Here is a 13,730-nt window from a genome sequence, read left to right as displayed (position 1 = left end):
GTCACCCAGGCCACCAAGTGGGAAGCATTCAAAGTCATGATAAGGGGTCAACTATTAGCACTAAAAGCGCGGCAGAATAAGCTCATCCAGAAATGGGAGGACGAGCTGGGGGAGAAGCTGGAAGAAATTAGGCAGGAAATTACCAAAAACTCCTCCAGAAAACTGAAGAGAGCATACCGACACACACAGAGCCAGTTAGACCTGATAAGAACCAAAAGAGCCGAGACGCAAATACTCCATGCAAAACACTGGTATGCGATGAAATCAAATAAAGCGGACAAGCTCCTAGCGAGACAACTAAAAGGCAGGCGCCAGGATCAAGCAGTAAAAACCCTGAGAAACGGGCGGGGAGAAAAGAAGATGCAAACGAAGGACATAAAAGAAGAGTTCCGAGAGTACTACCAGAACCTATACACGTCACAGCGGCCGAGTAGAGAGGCTCAAATGGAGTTTCTAACAGGGATTACCCTTCCGACAGTATCACCGTCAGAGAAAACGGCCCTCGACCAACCAATAACGGAGGAAGAGGTGGGGAAGGCAATCAGAGACCTCCCAAGGAATAAAGCCCCGGGGCCAGACGGCTATACTGCAGCATTTTATAAAACATACGCGGACATATTAACACCCCATCTAACTACACTTTTCAACACCTTCAAGACTTCAGGTAACATCGTACCATCAATGAATGAAGCAAAAATACTAGTCTTCCATAAGAAGGGGAAAGACCCTGAAGCTCCGGGCTCATATCGCCCAATCGCTCTAATCAATATCGACGCCAAACTCTATACAAAAGTCCTGGCCAACAGACTAGCTCCTTTACTCCCCAAATTAATCCACCAGGAACAAGCAGGCTTCATCCCTAAAAGGAAAACCCACGACAACATTAGAAGAATTATACACCTCATAGAGAAGACAGAAATCATGGAAATCCCCTCGGCAATAATTGTGCTGGACGCCGAAAAAGCATTCGACCGGGTGGAATGGTCACTATTGTTTGCCACATTACAGAAAATGGGCATGGGAATGGACTTTATCAACATGATACGGGCCAACTATAATTCCCCGACGGCCAGAATCGCAGTCAACGGAGAACTCTCGGACACAGTCAGAATCAGCAGGGGCACAGAACGGGTGCCCCCTCTCGTCCCTTCTCTATGCTATATTCCTAGAACCCCTCCTAACGCAGATTAGAGCAAACCCAGACATCAGGGGCATAGAAATGGGAGGACACATGCACAAAACAGCGGCATATGCAGATGACATGCTGCTAACTCTAGCAGACCCAAGCAAAACGCCCACCCCCCCTTATTCAGCAAATAGACAACTATGGAGTGATCTCGGGTTTGAAGATAAATAAACAGAAATCATCCGTGATGGCACTGGCGGGTGACAAGAAAGAAATATACAAGACAACGACAGATCTCCAACTACAAAAAGCAGAATCAGGTGTCAAATATCTCGGAGTGACACTGACACCGCGGATACAGGACCTCTACAAAGGAAACTACCCCAAACCTTTAGAAGACGTCAAAAGCAATTTACTTAGGTGGAACCCCTTGACAATTTCATGGTGGGGCAGAATCACAGTCATCAAGATGACAATATTACCAAGATTACTATACTACTTCCAGGCTCTCCCCATCCGGGTCCCACCGACATTCTTTAGAACCCTCTCCAAAACCATTTCGAAATACGTATGGCAAAACAAAACTCTGAGAGTCTCACTCCAAACATTCACTGCACATAAGTCGGACGGAGGAATGGCGCTTCCCCACATGAAGAAATACTATGAGGCTGTACAACTGTGGGTCCTACACGAATGGATCACGGATGACTCAGAAAAGTGGTGGGCGGCACAGGACAGAGCAGTGGCAAGAGCGAATCTACGCCACCTCCTCTGGATGAAACCCAAACATAGACACCACAACATAAACCTCAGCGAAGTCATGAGCTCCGCCATGGAAATTTGGAACAGAGCTACAAGAAAGGGCGCTCTGACAATCGACCCAGCCCCCTTCATCCCACTCTTTGACAACCCAGACTTCCCCCCCGGCCAGGAGAGAGGCTCCTTTAGGAAATGGCAAGAAGCACACTGCACGAAAGTGGGAGATATGATGGAGGGTCAACAAATCAGATCCTTCCAAAACACCCGGGAATTGCTGGGCCTTACGGAAAGGGACAAATATCAATATGAGCAACTCCACCACTGGCTCACTTCACCAAGAATTACAAAGGCTTGGTCAAGAGATCTCACCCCATTCAAGACTTATATCATGACCAATACGGGAGATTCGAAATTTGTATCCACTCTATACAAATTTATCAACGCCCAAGAAGAAAACATTACCTGGCAGTATATGAAAAAATGGGAAATTACCCTAGGGAAACGAATTATAAGGGAACAATGGTCATACCTCTGGCAAGTAATCCCGAAATGGACACTGCAGTACAAACGAGGGAAGCCTGGACGAAAATAATGGTTCAATGGCATCATACGCCGGAGAGAATCCACAAAATGTTCCCAACAACACAAGGCAAATGCTGGAGGGGATGCGACACATTGGGCACCTGGAGACATATCTGGTGGGACTGCATTGAAATACAACAATTTTGGAAGGAAGTGAAAGCACAAATGCAGGTAATCTTTGAGGGCGCGGCCAATCTGGGAGAGGAAATTTGGATGTGCGGCATGTGGGCCCCCCCGAGATAAATCCTTTACAAAGACGCAAAAACAGAATTTCATGGGATTCCTCATTGCAGCGTGGCTGGCCATTGCGCAAAAATGGAAACAAAAGGCCCCCCCAACCACCCAAGAATTGCTCAGAAGGATTTGGACACATGTAGCTATGGAAAAGATCACGTACGATCTCCAAGGGGACAGACAGAAGTTTGCCACGGACTGGGGAGAAGCCATCGAATTTCTGCAAGCCGACTATATACAGCAATGGTGCCCCCATAACATCCACATACTTGATATGTTCACAGCCTAAACAAAACCATCCAAGGTTCGCAGAGACAGTGCAAAGATATTAAAACCGGTGAGAGGGGTGGAGGGTGGGGAGGGGGGGAGTTGAGGGACACTGTTGAGTCCCAATGTTCTTGTTTAAAACAAAATGCCAATAAAAACAATTTAAAAAAAAAAAGGCAAGCACACAGCAAAGAATGAACCGGACAAACTGCTGGAGTCCCTCGGTGCAACAAACGCCGACATCTCTTGCTTAATTCAACGAAAAACCGAGAGACACGCGCAAACTAGAAATAACAAGTAATAACATGAAACGAAAACACTCCCTGAGATGCGAAGACCCTCGCAAACAGTGCAGACCCCCAGACTACTACCCTGTACCGGCAGCTTGAATCGCCACTTGGACACCTCTGTAGAGCAACCAACAACACTTCTCACACAAACCCACGATGGGGAAATCCGATAAATCACAGCAAAAACTGAACTTTGAAGCTGGCACTTCAACCAAAACACCTAGACATAATGGCGAGCCGGAATCCCCGACACACGCGTCGAGCCACGATGATAGCGACTCCCAACCTCTAGACATCAGAGCACTTCTCTTAGAACTGAAGACCAGAATCGGAAACCTTGATAGCAAGTTAGACGGCCTGTCTTCCAAGGTAGACCAAGCGCAACACCGGCTTGACAACCACACCGAACGTTTGGACGAAGTGGAACAATGAATATCCAATCTCGCCGACAGGATGATAGCCTCAACAGCCAGGGTGTTGGCACTTGAGGCCCAAATGAAAATGGATAATGCGCGGAACAAAGACCTAGAAGGGCGCTCTAGAAGGAACAATATTAGGATAGTAAGGGTGAGAGAGAAACAACTACAGACTAAAATGGAAGACCACGTGGAAGAGATGTGCAAATCCCTCTTCGGACCAGAAGCTCTATCGCACTTATTCGTCATCGAGAGAGCCCACAGAATACCAACAACTAAACCCATACCCGGAGCCCCAGCCCGACCGATTATTGCAAAACTACTCAATTATAAAGGTAGACACGCAATCCTCCGACTCGCTAGGGAAAAAGGTGAGCTACAACATGACGGTGATGCCGTCAACTTCAACCCCGATTTCTCTCCGGCCGTTCAAGCGCAAAGAATATCCTTCACAAGCATCAAGCAAAGACTCTGTGCTAATCAGATTCCATACTCTATGCTGTTTCCCGCCCGACTGAGGGTACAACATCAAGGGAGGACCCAGTTCTTTCAGACCCCCGAAGAGGCAGGCTCCTATCTTGACCAGGCAGGCTGCAGCACACTTGAGAACAACCAAGCACGTGCTCAGAGAGAAAGGGCGCAGAGGAACCCGCCATAGGCAACTACAGTCAACGGAATGCAGCCCAGCATGAAAAACAATCCCACCGGAACATAATATAGGGATTAACACCCCAAGGCCGCAAGACTTGGGAAGATCCAAGCGCCCCTAGCACGGCAAAGTTCAAGTTTACCAGTTACATGTTAGAGGGAAGGGAAAAAGTGACGAGCAAGTTGGGGGTTGCTCGTGAGAAACGGGAGGGTATTCCACACAAGTTTGGGGTTATTAAGTTTCACCAAACCCGTTGTTACTCACATGCGCCGCCCGAGGGAGGGCCACGCCTCGCCCAGCATCATCATGATAAGCTCAGCCATCACCACATCCTAGCAGCTATTTGGAAAAACTTGCTTGCACAAAAAAGGGAAATGTTAACGCCTTCAACGTAGCTACGTGGAACATTAAGGGAGGTAATCAGCCAGCTAAAGTGAGAAAAGTAACAGAATATCTACGTCGGCACTAGATTGATGTAGCTTTCATCCAAAAAACCCACTTGAGCCCGACATCTGAACACCGCTGGGCAAAAGACTGGGGATGCCACCACTACTTTGGACTCTGATACATGGAACAATTGACGGAGAAGAAGTCACTCTAGTGAAATCCTATGGCCCAAATACTGACAGCCTCAACCACTTCGAATGGGTAATGACCCATCTGGACACGAACAGGTGGTCCACGATTATATGGGGTGGAGACCTCAACATGCCACTCAACACAACCAAGGACAAGTCTCATAATACAACGTTACCCCCCTCCAAAGCGAGCCTAAAAATCATCAAAATCTGCAAGGCCTATGATCTCATTGATATCTGGAGGGACAAATACCCAAACCCCCGAGACAACACATTTCACTCCTGGGTCCACAATACTAGTTTGAGAATAGATTACCTCCTTGTGTCCGCCCACAGCCGCCTTCAATGGGGCGACTGCCGCATCTTACCAAGATCATTGTCAGACCACTCCATGGTGACTCTAGAATGTAACACATCACAAGCAATCAAGGCCAAGCCCCATTGGAGATTCAAACCCAGAGCGTTACAAGACACTGTCTTCGCAGAAGAACTCTGTACAGAAATAATGTCTTTCTTTGATATCAACCAGGGATCGGTGTCATCAGCTGGGACACTATGGGAAACTCTAAAGTGCATTACCAGAGGAGTCTGCATAACGAAATAATGCAGAATCTTTAAACTAATACGAAGAGAACTGCACTCCAGTGAGTCCCGACTCAAAGAACTCGAGAGCTTACTTTTAACTGACAACAGCCCACAGACTTTGGCGGAAATCAAGAAAGAACTGGAGTCGTTCCGAAACACAGCAGAAAGGGAAGTCAAATTTCTAGAAAGGCACCATAGAATGTGCCAGTATGGCAAAGGACAACAACCCGGGGCACTCCTAGCACGGCTCATAGCAGCTGACAGGAAACCCACATCGATTGAATCAGTGATCGATCACACGGGCAGTCCTGTCCACTCTGCAACCGATATTGTCAGAACATTTTGCAGCTTCTACCAGGGTCTGTATGACTCAAACTACTCCGCAGACCCCGCTGAATTGGCACAGTACCTAGACACAGTTGAACTGTACTAGACAGACGCTGAGCTTAGAGAACCACTGAACGCACCCATCACCACCGAAGAAATCCTGTAGGCCATCAAGGACTTACCTAATACAAAAGCACCAGGCCCGGACGGCCTGTCCGGCGAATTCTATAAATTCTACACGGACCTCCTTGCCCCACTACTGCTACAGGTCTATGATGAAGCCCATGTCAACGACCAACTGCCGCCAACACTCTACATGGCTAACATAATCCTTCTGCACAAGCCCGGAAAAGTTACAAACGACTGTGGATCATACAGACCAATTTCATTGATAGACCTCGACAATAAAATGTTCGCATAAATCCTAACCAAGAGAATACTGCCCCTTATGCCCGCCATGGTACTGGCTGACCAGGCTGGCTTCATCCCCGTTAGGAACACTTCCTATGGGATAAGAAGAATGTTTGGGCGATAGAGGCCCTCGACCCAGAATGTCAGGCGGTAGCGGTGTTACTAGATGCTTAAAAGGCCTTCGACTCAGTCGAATGGCCCTTCCTTTTCACAGTTCTAGAAAGGATGGCTCTGGGCAAACGTTTTATACAACTAATCTCACTGCTCTACAAAAATCCAACATCCAACATCATACTCGGCGGTATCCGGTCAGCCGACATCCATCTAAGAAGAGGTACCAGACAGGGCTGCCCACTATCCGCACTACTGTTTGCCTTAGTAATGGAACCTCTGGCCTCTGATCTGCAAATACACCAACTCCACAGGGGCCTCTCATTTGGCCCGCACAAGATGATCATCTCCCTATACGAAGACGATGTTGCCCTGTTTCTTCGAAACGCCGACGAGAACCTGAACCCGGTGATGAGAGCAGTGATACAATATGGCCACTTCTCAGGTTTGAGAATTAACAACAGCAAATCTGTAATCTTTCCACTCACCGCCGCTACCACTTCGACTTCGGCTTCCAATGGCAACACTTGCAAGTGAGATACTTGGGCATTTATATGTCCAGAATGAGAGAGGATATCCTACGCGACAACTATGAGGCCACAATGGACACCATCCAATCCAAAATTGACAGGTGGAAATCCTTACCTCTTACTCTCTCGGGCAGAATATCAATAGTTAAAATGATCATCCTACCGAAACTATTGTACCTCTTCTCAAACATCCCTCTGAACTGACACAAAGGTTCCTGCAGCGCATCAAAAGCATGGTCCTTGACCTCATCTGGGCGGGCAAAGTAGCGAGAGTGGCCTATACCACACTGATTCTACTGACGCGACAAGGAGGACTGGCCCTCCCTGACATGGAGCGCTACTACTGGGCAGCCCAAGCCCAATTCCTCAGTCACTGGTATACAACGCTCTTCGTAAGACCCCATGTTCAGATAGAGAGAGCGCTTGCGACACTGCACCTCCTTCGTGCCATAATCTTCGGCCGATTTCCAACCACCCAATCATCCATGAACATTGTCACTACGACATACTCAATCTGGAGAAAGATAGCCAAGAAAAGTGAAGTTACGTCCAGATTCTCCCCTCTTCTCCCGATCAAACATATCCCAGGAATCCCCATTACAGCAGAAAAAATCTTCCAACTTTGGACAGAAAAACTGCAACTGCACACCATGAACGACCTCTTCCCGGAAGGCACATTCCTGTCCCTTCAACAAGCCCAAGACAGGGGAAGCAACAACGCTCTCAATACCTTCATCTATTTCAGAATGCAGCATTCATTGCGAGCAGCTATCCCGACCTTCCCGCGACAACCACCAGTATGGCCACTGCTGCACAATACAATTCAAGCCCAAGGAGAAGGACACCTGGTGACAAACATCTACAGAACCCTCCTAGGTGAACAGAACCCTTCCTGTTCAGGTGCTAAAAGAAGATGGGAAAGAGCACTAAAAAGCACAATTCCAGAAGGGGAATGGGCCTACATACTGAATCTCACTCAAAAAGTAGCGATCAATACAAGATTCAAGCTAATCCACTTTAACTACCTCCATCAAACATACCGTAGACCAGCGAAACTTCATGCCCAAAGCGACACAATATCGGCTGAGTGCGACAGATATGGAGCGCTGGAGGCAGACTTCCTCCACCAGGCGTGGTCTTGGCCACCAGTAGCTACCTTTTGGAATACGGTACAGGAAAAAACATCAGCGATAATTGGAACAGACCTCGATGCCGACCCAAAAATAACAATGCTAGGTGTGACCTAAACACTGCCTGGCACAGTCCGGAAATTGACAGACCTATTGCTGGTCCTAGCACAAAAAAGAGATGCGTGCAACTGGGGCAGCGGACCCCCACCGAGCCTGCATCGCTGGCTAAAAGACATTACGTACTGCCAAGACGTAGAAACCAACTTTATTAAGACACTGCTGCTCCACTCATGCCCTCTGGACATTTGGAGCCCGTATATAGCCTATCTGCTTTCAACAACTGACGATCTGGACTCACAACATCTGTCCCCAACACAGAGCACGAGTACCACTACGCCTCACAACGTTGAAGGCACGAGAACCACTCTACTATGACGACTGCACAAATACATAGACAATGTCACTGTGATGGGCGGGGGGCCGGAATCTCATGAAGTGGCCTGCGCATGGCCTTACTGTTTGTTTTGTTTTAAAATGCTAATAAAGAAAGTTTTTTAAAAAAAGCTCTTCTGAGGTCCAACCTGTGCAATCTTTCCTCCTCCTTACTAGGATGAGGTGGAGGGTAGAATGCGGGTAGAACAATTTTCTGATTTAAATGAAAATCGGACACAACTTTAGGTAAAAATAAGGGTTTTACCCTTAATACCACTCTGTCCCTATGGAACACAGTATAGCGTGGCCCAGAAGACAGTGCCTGCAATTCTCTCACTCTTCTTGTTAAAGCAACTAGGAAAGCGGTCTTCAATGTTGGTAATCGTAATGGACAAGTGTGCAGAGGTTCAAAGGGGGCACACATTAAGAATTTTAGAACCAGATTAAGATCCCAAATTGGTACTTGGAAGGGGTAAGGAGGAAACACATTGGTGAGTCCCTTTAAGAATTGTACTATTAAATGAATTTTGAAATAAGAGCATTCTCCCGAAGAGCGCTTGAAAATGGAAAGCGCTGCAAGATAGCCTTTAATGGTCCCAACATTTAAACCTCTATGTGCTAGGGACAAGAGGAAGGACAACACTTCCAGAATGGAACATAGAAAAGGATCAACATTCTTTTCTCTGCACCAGTTGCAAAACATTTTCCAACGGCGACGCTATAGAGATTTTGTTGCTGGCCTTCTTGCAGAAAGCATCACCTCCATGACATCATCTGGAAGGTCCCAATCCTTATATCTCAGCCTTTCAGATACCAAGCATGAAGGTTGAGAGTCTTGACCTCTGGATGGAGAACCTGGCCCTCCATTTGTGAGAGAAGGTCCTCTCTCTGAGGAAGATGTAATGGAGGACAGATGGACATGTCTAGAAGGTTCGGGTACCACGTTCTTCTGGCCAACCCGGGGCAATTAGGATCATGTGGTTTTCGAACCGTCTCAATCTCCTGATGACCTGAGGAATGACGGGAATCGGAGGGAACGCATTTAATAGTGGGAAGTTCCACTCCACCACGAACACGTCCCCTAGGGCTCCTCTCAGGGGAAATTCCCTTGAGCAATACTTTTCACACTTCCAGTTGATTCCGGTCGCAAAAACAGGTCTACTTGAGGGGTTCCTCAAAGGGCCAAGATCTCTTGAATCACTTCCTGGGCCAGTTCCCACTCGTGGGACACCGTGCTCTGCCTGCTCAGAGCGTCTGCCGTCATATTCTCCTCCCCGGCTAGATGCACTGCCGTTAAGGAGATTCCTTCTTGAATTGCCCAATACTAGAGCCGCATTGCCTCTCTGCACAGAGGTAGTGACCCTACACCGCCTCTTTTGTTTAGATAATGCATGGCCACTGTGTTGTCCGTCATTATCAGGACTTTTTTTCCTCTGACAGATGGCAGAAAAGCCTTCAGCGCTAGTCTGATTGCTCTCAGCTCTAAAAGGTTGATGTGTAGTTTGGACTCCGATGGAGACCAGTGACCGCTGATTGTCATATCATTGGCATGAGCTTCCCACCCAGGAGTGAGGCGTCTCAAACTACTGTAATCTCTGGCCATGGTTGCCAAAACTTTTCTCCTTTTAGGATATTCTCTGTGCAAGTCCACCACAGAAGATCCTGCCGAACCTTGTTCGGAATCTGAAGAAAATCCGTCATCTGAGCTGAGAACTGGGACAATTGAGTCTTTAGAGCCCATTGAAGGGATCTATCCTCAGGCATGCCTCTGGCACTAGGAAGATGCAGGATGCCATGAGGCCAAGCAACCTTAAGAAGTCATAGGCCTGGTGATTTTGGGCGTTTTTGAATTTGGAAACCATCTGAAGAATGTCTTGAGCCCTCTACTCGGGAGGCAAGCTCTTTCCCAAGGATGTGTCTAGTACAGCCCATGTGTACTGGAGCTGTTGGGAAGGTGTCATTTGTGACTTCTTGAAATTGAGGGAGAAGCCCAGTCTGTGGAGGAAGTGGCAGGTGACTTTCAGATGATCCAGTGCTTGTTCGGCAGAACGTGCCCTGATCAACCAATCGTCCAGGTAGGGGTAGACGTGAATCCCCCCTCTCCTCAGGTGCGCTGCCACTACTACCATTAACTTGGTGAAGACCCTCGGGGCGGAGGTCAATCCGGATGGCAGGACTCGAAACTGATAGTGTGAGTCGCCAACTACGAACCTCAGGTATTTTCTGTGCTTGAGATTAATTGGCACATGAAAATAAGCATCCTGGAGGTCCAATGACACCAACCAATCGTGAAGTTGAAGGGCCTGAAGGATCTGAGAAAGGGTAACCATCTTGAACTTGTCCTTCCTGAGGAGCTTGTTCAAGCCTCTTAAGTCCAAGATGGGTCTCAGTCCTCCGTCCTTTTTGGGGATCAAAAAGTAAGGGGAGTACCATCCCTTGTTTCTCTCCGCTACAGGTACTGGCTCTATAGCACCTTTCTCCAGCAGGGTTAGAAATTCCTGCTGTAGGAGCGGGCTGAAAACTTCAAAGGGTGTTTCCCTGGTGGAATGCTTTGAGGTTGCATTAGAAAAGGAAGGCAGTAACCATTGGCCATTATTTCTAAAGCCCAAACATCTGAAGTAATGGCTTGTCATTCTTGCAGATGCTGTGACAGCCTACCTCCCACAGGCGTCTTGTGATGCAAGTCCTCAAAGTGGTTTTTTGGCAGTTGCTGCGGCCGCTGATGGCAAAGAGGCTGGAGCTGGCATTGCACGTTTTCCTCGTCCACCACGAGTGGCCTTTCTCTGGCCTCTTTGACTGGCCATTCCTCTCGCCTTTCCATATGAGGAGTAGTAACGATAGGATCGTTCCCTCCAAGATTGACCTGACGCACGAAAAGGCTGAGGTTGTCTAATAGCAGGTCCTAAAGATTTGGCAGCTGCTTTTGAGGCCTGCAACCTCTCAAGGCTCTCGTCAGCCTTGTTGCCAAAAAGGTGAGACCCGTCAAAGGGCATGTTCAGAAGATGGTTTTACACGTCTGGTTTGAAGCCCGACTTCCGTAGCCACGCAAATCTACGCATTACTGTGCTAGCGCACATGGATCTGCTCACACTATCTGCAGTGTCCAATCCAGACTGAAGGGATTCCTGCATGGCCTCCTTTCCATCTTTAACAATGGCTAGGAACCCTTCCCTTTCATCCCCTTCTGATATGTGCTCCGCCGTCATTGCAATGCACTCCCACAGAGTGTACAAAAATGTTGCCAAGGCACATGTGGAGTTAGCTGATTTTAACGCCATACTCCCAGCTGAAAATACCTTGCGTGCCCAACCATCCACACGCTTGTCATCCCTATCCGGAAGGATAGAAGTGTACGCCACCTTATTTGAAGCTGTGGCTGCCTGGACCACCAGACTCTCGGGAGTGGGGTGTTTAGACAGATAGCCGGGGTCGCTACTGGAAGGGCGGTATTTTGAAGTCAGGATTTTATTTACCGGAAGAATAGAATCCGGAGTCTCCCAATTTTTTGCCCACCCTATTTTGCAAGGCTACATGGAAGGGTAAAATTGGATCTTCGGTGGGACCATGATCCAATATATCGGTCAGATCATCCTGGATGAATTGAGTTGGTGGTCTAGCCCATCCTAAATAATCGACCACCTTCGTCATTAGTTGACGGTATGGTATGAGGGACTGGCATGTTCCCCTAGTTCTGGCCTGGCAAAATATGTTTCAGGCGAAGTATCAATGCCACTTGCATTATGTAAGGTTTCCACCAGGTCCCTCATCCTGCTTTCCTCAGAAATCAGGCATTCTGGAACATTTTGGGGTGCCATATTCCAGTCCAAAAGGAACATTCTCCTCATCAGATCTCTTCTGTTCTTCAAATATTGAAGTTAAGGACTTCAAAAATTCTTTCCTTGGAAGAGGTTTAAAAACCTTTTCTGGGAATGGTGGGAGAGGTGTATCAGTGGAACCTGATGCCATTACAGCCTTTACAGCCTTCTCTTTTGCTGTTATTTTTACAGCTTCTGGCTGAGCTGGCTGAACTGGAGCCTTTGGAATATTTGGCGCCGAGGGCTTCGGAGTCAACGTCGACAAAGGCGTTGATGGCATCGATGGCGCGGATGAAATAGTGGTCGTCGACGGAGCTGCTTTGAGGGCTTCGAGGCTCTCTTCGAGGACTTGCCCTTTGAGGTGTGTTGGGTTTCAGATGGCGTCAGTGACCTTGAACGGTCGATTCGACTCGAGCGGTCTTTTTCGCTCGGCGTCCTGGAAGGTTGCCGATCCTTCCTCCTTCGATCACCCGGGCTCGAGGGCTTGCGAGTGTCGGAACGATCAAGCGCCCGGCCGGCTTCTGAAGAAGGTGCGGACCAAGGCCTAGCTTTTTCAAACACCTCCATCATTTTTACCCTGAATGCTTCCCACTCTTTGGAGGAAGAATGTTTTGTGGGGCATTTCATCCTTTTTGGGGATTAGTTCAAGGACGAGGTGGAAGGGGACCGGTGGTGTCTTTTCTTGGACTTTTTCAGCGAAGATAAAGAGCGATGAGAATCGCTTCGGGACCTAGACCGATGCCTTTCGTGTCGAGGAGATTTCTCCTCACGGGACCTCGACTCGACGCTAGAAGCTTTTCGGTCGGGTTTACGACATACCTGCAGTTTTCCCTTCCTCTCTCGCAAGGCCTTCCCTGTCATCGCCTGACACTTTGTACAGGCCTTCATGTCGTGGCCTTCCCCGAGACACCACAGACATTCCCGGTGCGGGTCCGTGATGGACATTTTCGAACCGCAGGATTTACACTTTTTGAATCCCGGTCGCGGGGTCGTAGTTGGGGTCGACAATGAGAAAATATTGAATATATCTTCAATTTACTGCGTCACAGAACTACTCGAGGCGCGCCGAGTCTCCGAAGCAACACGTAATACGGAAAAATGGAACTCAGGCCAACGAGCGCCGTGCGTACTACTTGTGTAGACAGAGGCCTTCGAGGGACCATCGACTCGACGACATCGACGCATGGTGCCCTTTGCCGAGAAAAAATTTCCGAAGCAGCTAAAGCTGGATGGAATACATCTAAGATGAGGAATATGTTGGAGGACACAATATATTAGAAAGTGCTCTGTTGGACCTCCAAACTCAAATGCTAGACACCATGGACTGAATAAAACAGGGCTGCTGATATTATTAGACCTATCAGCAGCATTCAATATTCCAGATCACCTTCCAAAAACTCTATCGACCACAGAAAACTGTTGAAGGTATGCTACAGATTGGATCTTTGCATTTCTGAGCAACAGAAGCTCTAGAGTGTGCTGGGCAAA

The sequence above is a fragment of the Ambystoma mexicanum genome, chromosome 6p (genome assembly GCF_040938575.1).
Source record: "Ambystoma mexicanum isolate Mex_15411 chromosome 6p, UKY_AmexF1_1, whole genome shotgun sequence".
Classification (NCBI taxonomy): Eukaryota; Metazoa; Chordata; class Amphibia; order Caudata; family Ambystomatidae; genus Ambystoma; species Ambystoma mexicanum.
This window is presented reverse-complemented; position numbering follows the sequence as displayed.